Below are 9,659 nucleotides of genomic sequence, written 5' to 3'. Positions count from 1 at the left end.
ATTTATTACCGCCATCCAGCGGAGAGAGGCAATACGGTATATGAATTTAACCGCTGTTTCAAAGTCTATATGGCCGTATTTCAGCTTTCATGGGGAAAAAAACAACTTTATATAAGACACAGAAATGAAACATTAATTATATATATATATATATATATATATGTATATGTATGTGCGTATGTGTGTATGTGTATATTAATATGAGTTATTTAAAAATAATAATCTCTCAGTGGACTTCATAGCGGTTCCATGGTGTAATGGTTAGCACTCTGGACTCTGAATCCAGCGATCCGAGTTCAAATCTCGGTGGAACCTAAATTTTTACTTTCCTTATTAATTTAGTGAAGTTATGTTGTAAGCTCTTCGTCTTTACGGTATAGTCGCTTGAGCTTTGAAATAATCACAATTTATTTTCTATTTACTTTAAGAGCTGTCATCAGCAAAAAGAAAACAGCATTTCGGGTGGATCCAACTCTTTGTGTATATAGATGTGTATAATACATTAAATTTGTAAGTGATTGTATATGCAGTGGTCCGACTGTAACAGTGGTGGACAAAGAATTCAAACTGTGCACTTGAGTAAAAGTACTGTTACTCAAGGTAAAATATTATTCCAGTAAAAGTAGAAGTCCTCGTTGTAGATCTCCATTTGAATAAATGTACAAAGTACATTTACCTAACGTGTCGAAAATAAAAGTACCATTATGCCTCTAATGTCTTAACACATTGAAAGTGAAAAGGCTCTAGTGTCACCCTTGGTTCCTCAGTCTTTTAACAGAATGCCATTAATTACTCTGACATGGATGAACACAGCAGAAATGGCCAAAGATCAAATACAATGAATGATTGCATACACCCAAGGTGCTGCCCCTCCAAACCAAAAGAGGTCGCAGTCTCCTGAGTATTACGCCCAAAAAATGCTTCTGTGTCGGAAAATTCTTTATTATCACAATCAACATTTTAAAATGAAACAGTAACAAAACAAAGTTTGCCTTAACATGAGGAAAATAAATCCTTTTTGAGGTAGAAAAGGAGAAACCACAATACAAAAATAAAATAAATATTCTCCCCTCACTAGACATCTTTTCTAGTTCTTTCTTTCTTTGTTTCTATTTTCAAACAGAATTTTTCTTAGGAAAAACAATAAAAAAAATAAGGAATTTCTTCCTTTCAGTGCAATTCTGTTTTTTTCTTAAATAAACAGTGTAAAAAATATCACTCAAAAATACTTGAAACAAAATGTCCTGAGGTAGAGGGCTGACAAACCACAATACAACAAAATTAACACACCACAACAAATACTGTAAACAGTTTCAAACTTATTCTGTTTTTCAAGTCGAACAGTACAATAATACAATGCAAAAAATAAGGAATTTCTTCCCTTCAGTGCACTTCTCTATGTTTTTTCTTAAATAAAGAGTGTAAAAAAATATAACTAAAAGCTAATTAAAACAATCTTCTGAGGTTAGAGAGCTGACAAACCACAATACCAAAAAATTAACACACCACAACAGATATTGTAAACAGTTTCAAACTTGTTCTTTTGTTCAAGTTGAAAAATATAATAAAATAATACAAAGAATAAGGAATTTCTTTCCTTCAGTGCACTTCTGGCTTTAAACAAAATAAATACAGTAAGTGAAAAATTAAATAAAGAAAGTATAAATAAAGAAAGAATACGTTAAGGGCCCACAAACCTATAGCCATCCCTATCAACTGGGAAGATGTTTGGTCTTAGGTGCCTTTCTCAATGGCAAGCTGCAGAGTGAGGGAGGAGGACAGTGTTCTTTCAGTCCCACATTCCTTTGTGAATGTGATTGAACACAGTTTTCAGGGCTTTATATTAGGGCTTGCTTATGGAATGGATGTGTTCACTGAATGGCCAAACAGCTCACATATATTACTGATGACAACTGTTCACTATTCAGCAGATAATCTCATGCTGCTCCTTTCTTCTAGATGTAACTTTGTATTCCAAAGCTTATATGCACTGCTCTACTTGCCTGAAATGAAATAATTCCACTAGTAATCTGCAGAAAAATCCTAACAAATTTGGAAGTGCACAATGCCAACACACTTCCCACTCCCACGACTAAAACACAATGCCAAACCAAGAGCTTGCAGAGGTTCCATAAAAGAACAAGTGAGGCCTTGGGACTTCTTGCTGCTGCTGACCTTCTGCTAAAGGCAAAAGAGGGAAACCTTCCCTGGTTGGTCCTATCCCAGAAGCCTGTTTTCAGTGGAAGCAGAGAGCACACTGCACACAAGACCTCAGTAGAAAATATAAGCTGGGTTTGGATGTCCCCGCAATAGTGTTCTTATACACCAACATGCTGTTTAACTACCTGTCTGGCAAAGAACATACTGCACCTCAGGAGAAGACGGAATGTGGAAAGCGGGTCAGTGGTTTCACCAGATGAAGCACTTTGACTGACCGTACTGACAGAATTTCAATCCCCAGACGTATCGTACAATCCTACTGTTGCCTGCCCCTTTTAATGTGATGGGTTTTTTTTTTGTTGTTGTTGTTTTTTTTATGACCAGGATATTGCATAGTGGGGCAGTGTAGTACTGGACCTCCGAGTTCTTAGTCCAATGTAAAAGGCTGCAGATTTTATTGGCAGCCACTTCTCAGGTCTCACTTTATGGTCACTACAGCATGGAATTCTGTGCATGCTGCAAGATACTATTAAGAATTAAAATCTCTTCTGTCCAGAGGAACACTACTCTACTGGCCCAAACAGCTTTTACTTGGCCTTCGTTGGCTGAACTATTTCCTAAAAGTAATGATTTCTGTATGCTACTTACTACAAAGTTATTCTGCTCAATCAACAAAGAAGGGTATGTCACCCTGGTGAACACAAGGATTTTTATTAATTTATTTATTTATTTTGCTCCTGTTATTTCTTTATCATTTCTCTGGTCCTAAAGATCATTACAGGTACATGTAATAAGCCCTTTTTTTACCCAAATATTTAATGCTGACCTATTTTGATGACACTAAGTGCCTCCTCAGGGTACTGAGTACTCACAGACATAGCCATACTACTACACGGCATTTTCTTGGACTTGGAAGTGGTTTTCCTTGAAAATGGCTTTTTGCTTACCACTTGTGTAGAGGTGTGACTTGCATAAATTTTGCTAGTCCCCTCTGCAAGAGGACTTGAATGTTGTTTTTTGTGATGAGACTGCCCAAAGCTTTTCTGCCTTTGGTTGATGACCTTGCCTTTGTGAATCTATGCCATTTTTATAGACAGGTCTGACCCCAGACCACTCAAGTTGTTCCCTGTTCATGCCCTGAGAACCAATGTATCTACTATGGCTGCAGACCTAGCTCTTTGTCTTTTTTTGAAGTCAAACAGGACTTGCCACTGTTAAAGCAGCAGCTGCCAGACTTGATGCTTGAGCTTATCCAGCAAGGTCATATGAAGGGATAATCCATCATACAGAATGTTTCCCTAAGAGATATGTAGTTATTGCCATGCACATTTTCCTATTTATATAACAATATAATGTTGCTGCAGCTAGGAGTGGTCTGTTTTTTATATCCCATTTAGCTATGCACTGGATCACATAGGTGAATTTGCTGGCATATGCATTCAGTTCACCTTGGCATAACAGAGGAATTATAAGAAAAGGGTCTTCCCCCAGCTGAAGCCTTCTGAATTCTGACAACTGTTAAACCATTCATGTATTGCATTCACAATTCATAAGGCAAACCCAGGCATACATCAGGATAAAGCAATTACAGAAAAACAATAGATAAATAAAATACTGGATTTTAATTTCAATATTCATGGTGTGAGGCTACAAATGACTTTAGAACATTTTATGATATTTAGTTTACAAGAAAATCACAAGAAAATCTCTCAATCACAGATCCCACAAGAAGGAAACATTCTTCTGGCAATTGTACATTTTAAACAGTCAGGAAATTCTGATTTTGAAAGTTGTTTGGGGTATAGCAGTATAATCTGGCATCAAATTCAGGCAGCAGAAAGAATATATGTACCAACATGGTTTAGATAATGCGTTTAGTTCAGTGCCACATAACCGCTTATAAAAAGCATTTGGTTTTTTCTCGGGACTGGATGAGATTACTAGGCTAGAGGTTGAAATATTTGAGTTGGACATATTCACAAATGAACTTATAGTTTGTTTTCTACAAAAGTTACTACAAAAATTAGGGTTCCATTGAATTATATTGGCCCCGCTTGATTTCTTCTCTTTTTTGTAAATGCCAAATTTAATTTTTAGATCTTCAAATAAAATATAAAATAGGACAAATGTATGTATTTAGTATATATACAGTCCAAAAAACACGGAGGTTAGGTGAACTGGCTTCTCTAATAACTGTCCTGGTGTAAGTGAATGAGTGTGTATGTAAATGAATGTATGTGTGTGAACGAATGTGTGTGTGCCCATATATGGATTGGCACTCTATCCTGGGTGAAACCCTAGTGCCTGATGCAGTCCTCCAGGTGGACGGTTGTTGCTGGTTGAGAGTATGCTGTGTGCGTTAAGCTGCTGCTTCTCGCAAGTGTTTGTGAATGTTTGGAGTGATTGGAATAGCAGTGTTGACTGTAAAGCGTCCTTGGGTTTCTAGAAAGATGTTATATAGGTGTAACGATAAATGTATACACAAAAACCTGAATGGCCCTCTGAAGAAAATTTAATGTGATTAATATGTAATTGCTTGAAATATATTTGAAAATTGGGATGAATTTAGTTAAACAAACCTAGGTAGATTACTACCAACCCTTTATAATGTAAACATTACTTACATACAGTTACATTTTTTATAAAATTTGATACAATAATACCTTTATATTATGTTTTATGTTTGGAAAGGGTTGTCAAGTTTCTAGGACTCTATAGTGCATCAGAGTAAAAATCATCTATAAATAGATAAAACTTGGCACACTAGTGAATCTTTTCAGAAATATCTGGCCTACTAAAACTCTCTCAGAGGAACAGTGACAACTTGTAATTTAATTTGAAACTAAACATCTAATGAACTGCAGACCTCACATGCATCCTGCCAGCTTTCATGATTCTACAGTAGTAATGTTCCACAGTGCATCAAGAAGTACTGTCCTTAAACAGACTGTCCCTATAAAAACTAAGAAATTACAAACCTCCTTTCCAGAAATGTTGGGTTATATTGTTAAATGCAATAAAATTCTGTCATTAGTTAATACTCATATTATTTAACTGACAAATATACAAAGAATGTTTCAGTTGTTTACACTGACAAGTTAATACACAAATTCACAAAAACACAATTAAAAATGGAGTGGGGCTATGCAGAGCAGTTCCCAGTCTGCTTGTGTCCTGCTAATTTATAATAGTTCTTTTTAAGTATGTTTACTTAAACTTGGTAATCCATAATCCCTGTCTGTTTTACCCTATGTACACAACCCCTGCACTTTAGGTGTATAAAAAAACTTAACACCCCCAACCCACATCATAAAATAAAGATTCATTCATTGTCTGTAACCGCTTATCCAGTTCAGGGTCGCAATGGGCCTGGAGCCTACCCGAAACCACTGAACGCAAGGCGAGAACACACCCTGGAGGGGGCGTCATTCCTTCACAGAGCAATGCACTCACACCTATGGACACTTTTGAGTTCCTTTCTACATTCCAACGTGTGTTTTTGGACCATGGGAAGAAACCAGAGCAAGTGGATGAAACGCATGCAGACATGGGGAGAACACACCAAACTTTTTATAGTCATCTGGCTGTGCCACAGTGTCACCATTAAAATAAAGGCAAGTAATTGAAAAAATATATATATCATGTAAATATCATGAAAAAAGTTGATTTATTACAGTAATTCTATTCAAAAAGTGAAACTTGTTGTATATTATACTCCTTTATTACACACAGACTGCTAAATGTCAAGGGTTTATTTCTTTTAATTTGACTATTATAACTGACAACTAATGAAAACCCCAAATTCAGTATCTCAGAAAATTAGAATATTACTTAAGTCCAATACAAATCAAGGATGTTTGTTATCCTTACAGAGTTATCATACAGAGATGTTGTATGTTTATTGAATATCTTCAGATTTATGTTGAAGTTGTCAGGGCCCAGAACTGAGGGGGTGACATTGTAGAGAGGCTGGAATGGGCCAGGATTTAAAACTAAATAAATATATAAAAAGAAACACATGTAAAACAAACACAATTGGAAAGGGAAAATACAATGTGAAATGAAAGGGACTTGTGATTTTTATGTTACGTTTTTTAAATCTTGGAATTACATTTAATAGAAGAGAACAACAGCGAGGCGATATAACGATCTAAAATCCATTCATTTACAACCATGCTTTATATTTAGACAATTTTTGGGAGGGCTTTTAATTGGACACATATGTAAAACCCTTATTTCATTTAAAATCCAGAGTATAAACAGGTCATCTACCTTTGCTCCCTTAGGAAGACTTTAAATGTTGTAACATTTCTGTGAGGATGGCATTAAGCCCTGGAGCATTAGTGGGGTCATGTACTAATGTTGGGTGATTAGTTCTGGATCATAAACACTATTCCAGCTCATTGCATAGATACTGAATGATGCTCTATGACTTCAGAGAACTCTGTTCCACTAATCCATAGGATGTATATCTTCTATACTTTATATATCGTGGTTGTCCATAGAAAAAAATGTCTCAATTTCTGTTGATTTTTAGTTTACTACATCATTTGAACACATTTTCTGAAAGTTTCATGATAAATGGACCGATAGAAATGTTCCAAAACTAAAATCTTTTTACTTCCATTAAGTCCTGTAAAGTTGCTGTTTTGGAAAGAATTTTTTCTTCGGACAGCCACAATACAGGTGCTGGTCATAGAATTAGAATATCATTAAAATGTTGATTTATTTCAGTAATTCCATTCAAAAAGTGTAACTTGTATATTATACTCATTCATTACACACAGACTGATATATTTCAAGTGTTTATTTCTCTTAATTTGATGATTATAACTGACAACTAATGAAAACCCCAAATTCAGTTTCTCAGAAAATTAGAATATTACTTAGGACCAATTAAAAAAAAAGGATTTTTAGAAATACTGGCCAACTGAAAAGTTTGAACATGAGCACGTACAGCACTCAATACTTAGTTGGGGCGATCAGTCTGTAGCACTGCTCAGGTGTTATGAGAGCCCAAGTTGCTCTGATAGTGGCATTCAGCTCTTATGCATTGTTGGGTCTGGCGTATTACATCTTCCTCTTCACAACACCCCATAGATTTTCTAATGAGTTAAGGTCAGGCGAATTTGCTAGCCAATTAAGAACAGGGTCCTTACCATGGTCCTTAAACCAGGTACTGGTATTTCTGGCACTGTGTGCAGGTGTCAAGTCCTATTGGGAAATGAAATCTGCATCTCCATAAAAGTTGGTTAGCAGCAAGAAGCATGAGATGCTCTAAAACTTCCTGGTAGATGACAACATTGACCTTGGACCTCAGAAAACACAGTGGACCAACACCAGCAGATGATATGGCACCCCAAACCATCAATGACTGTGGAAACTTTACACTAGACCTCAAGCTACGTGGCTTCTGTGCCTCTCCTCTCTTCCTCCAGACTTTGGGACACTGATTTCCAAAGGAAATTCAAAATTTACCTTGTCGCAGTCACACGCAGACCTTTTTCTTTGCATTAAACTAAATACAGACCAATCAGACAGACCAAACAGAGACCCCATTTCAAAGTGTATTTTGGGGAAAATAAAGACCATGAGATTTTAGCCCAGAAAACAATATTTATGGCATTTTGTGTTGGGTAGGGGATACTTCTGCAATCAGCAAGGCAGGTGTTCAGGCATTAATGCAATTTTCAATGAAAATCTACAGTAGTAATGTTCCACAGTGCATCAAGAAGTACTGTCCTTAAACAGACTGTCCCTATAAAAACTAAGAAATTACAAACCTCCTTTCCAGAAATGTTGGGTTATATTTTTAAATGCAATAAAATTCTGTCATTAGTTAATACTCATATTATTTAACTGACAAATATACAAAGAATGTTTCAGTTGTTTACACCGACAAGTTAATACACAAATTCCAAAGCACATAGAAATGCTGGGACAGATATATGTTTACCATATGTTTGCAGTTACTCAATATTGTGTGGTTGGCACCGAACTAGGATGTTTCTGCATAGAATTGACATTTGCCTTTTTTCATTGTATAACTGAATTTTAGGCTGCATTTTTCTATGAGGGGGCAGCACGGTGGCGCAGCAGGTAGTGTCGCAGTCACACAGCTCCAGGGGCCTGGAGGTTGTGGGTTTGATTCCTGCTCCGGGTGACTGTGAGGAGTTGGTGTGTTCTCCCCATGTCCGCGTGGGTTTCGTCTGGGTGCTCCGGTCTCCTCCCACAGTCCAAAAAAAAAAAAAAAACACTCGTTGGTAGGTGGATTGGTGACTCAAAAGTGTGTGTGTTTGTGTGTGTTGCCCTGTGAAGGACTGGTGCCCCCTCCAGGGTGTATTCCTGCTCTGGACCCACCGCGACCCTGAACTGGATAAGCGGTTACAGATAATGAATGAATGAATTTCTCTATGAGGTGGAGGACAGGTTTAAGTGACAACAATTTTTAAAGTACTTGTGAGCCAATATGGCTATAATGATCACAGCACCATGGTGGTTTCTCAAGCATTGCTGTCTGAGGCCTCAAAGGTCACAAGCATTCCACAGATATTTCTAACCTTGCCCTACAGGACTCCCTGAAAATGTTCACAATTACCTTCATCTAAGGTACATTGTGAAAAAGCTCAATTCTTTGCAACTGTGCACTGAAAAATGTTCTCTTTGAACAGTTGGACAACTTTCACTCCTATTCCTAATGCATTTAATTGTTAGTGATCTCATATTTATCCTTCACAGCTTGCAATATAAAGTTTTAATCTTTAAAACAAAATAAACATTTAGCTTGACGTTATATGATGCTCAGTTGAAAAAAAGAAACATTTTACATTGTCATAATTTCCTCTTTTCTCAATAGCTGCCAATTAATGTTGACTCCTGAATGAACATCAGGGCAACTGAGTCATGCTATAGATCTAATTTTCTACAGATGGAAACAATCACAAAAACTCACAATTATTATTATTATTATTAATTCTGCCAAAATGTGGATATGATGGCTCATGTCCTTAAAGAGGCAGTGTTTTTACGCAAAAAAATCTTTGTATAAAACTTCACTCCACACTTTTCTCAAGGCACAACACACTTAGACTCAACCTTACTGAAAAGAAGCAAATGTGATACAATTATATTTGAATATTTCATATTAGATATGTTATAAATTATGCATTCATAAAAGTAACTGATATTTGTTAAGTTTTTAGAAAAATTGGAAACTAAAATAAAAATGGAATACATTTTCTTAAATATTGTACAGATTTCAATGATTACTATTACGGTGATAATATATTGTTTTTAAACTTGCACGAAGAGACAAGACATATTAAATATTATGACAGCACTGATATTTGTCCTGTATAACAGAAATATGAAGAAGCACTTCGTTGCATTTAATGGCATGAAAACATTTGTAAAATGCTAACATCTCCACCATGTTTTGGAAATGTTTGGGTAATATATTTGAAACGCAAAAAGTAGCCAAGACCATCATAAACCTGCCA

The 9,659-nt window shown here is 36.1% G+C and overlaps 1 non-coding gene across 1 annotated transcript; it reads left to right on the top strand.

Annotated features, from left to right (window-relative positions):
• Positions 1–243: 243 nt before the first annotated feature.
• trnaq-cug (transfer RNA glutamine (anticodon CUG)) lies at positions 244–315 on the top strand. The gene has a single exon. It is a non-coding gene; the product is annotated as a tRNA-Gln (tRNA).
• Positions 316–9,659: the final 9,344 nt, after the last annotated feature.

This window comes from Hoplias malabaricus, chromosome 3 (genome assembly GCF_029633855.1).
Source record: "Hoplias malabaricus isolate fHopMal1 chromosome 3, fHopMal1.hap1, whole genome shotgun sequence".
Lineage (NCBI taxonomy): Eukaryota > Metazoa > Chordata > Actinopteri > Characiformes > Erythrinidae > Hoplias > Hoplias malabaricus.
This window is presented reverse-complemented; position numbering and strand designations above follow the sequence as displayed.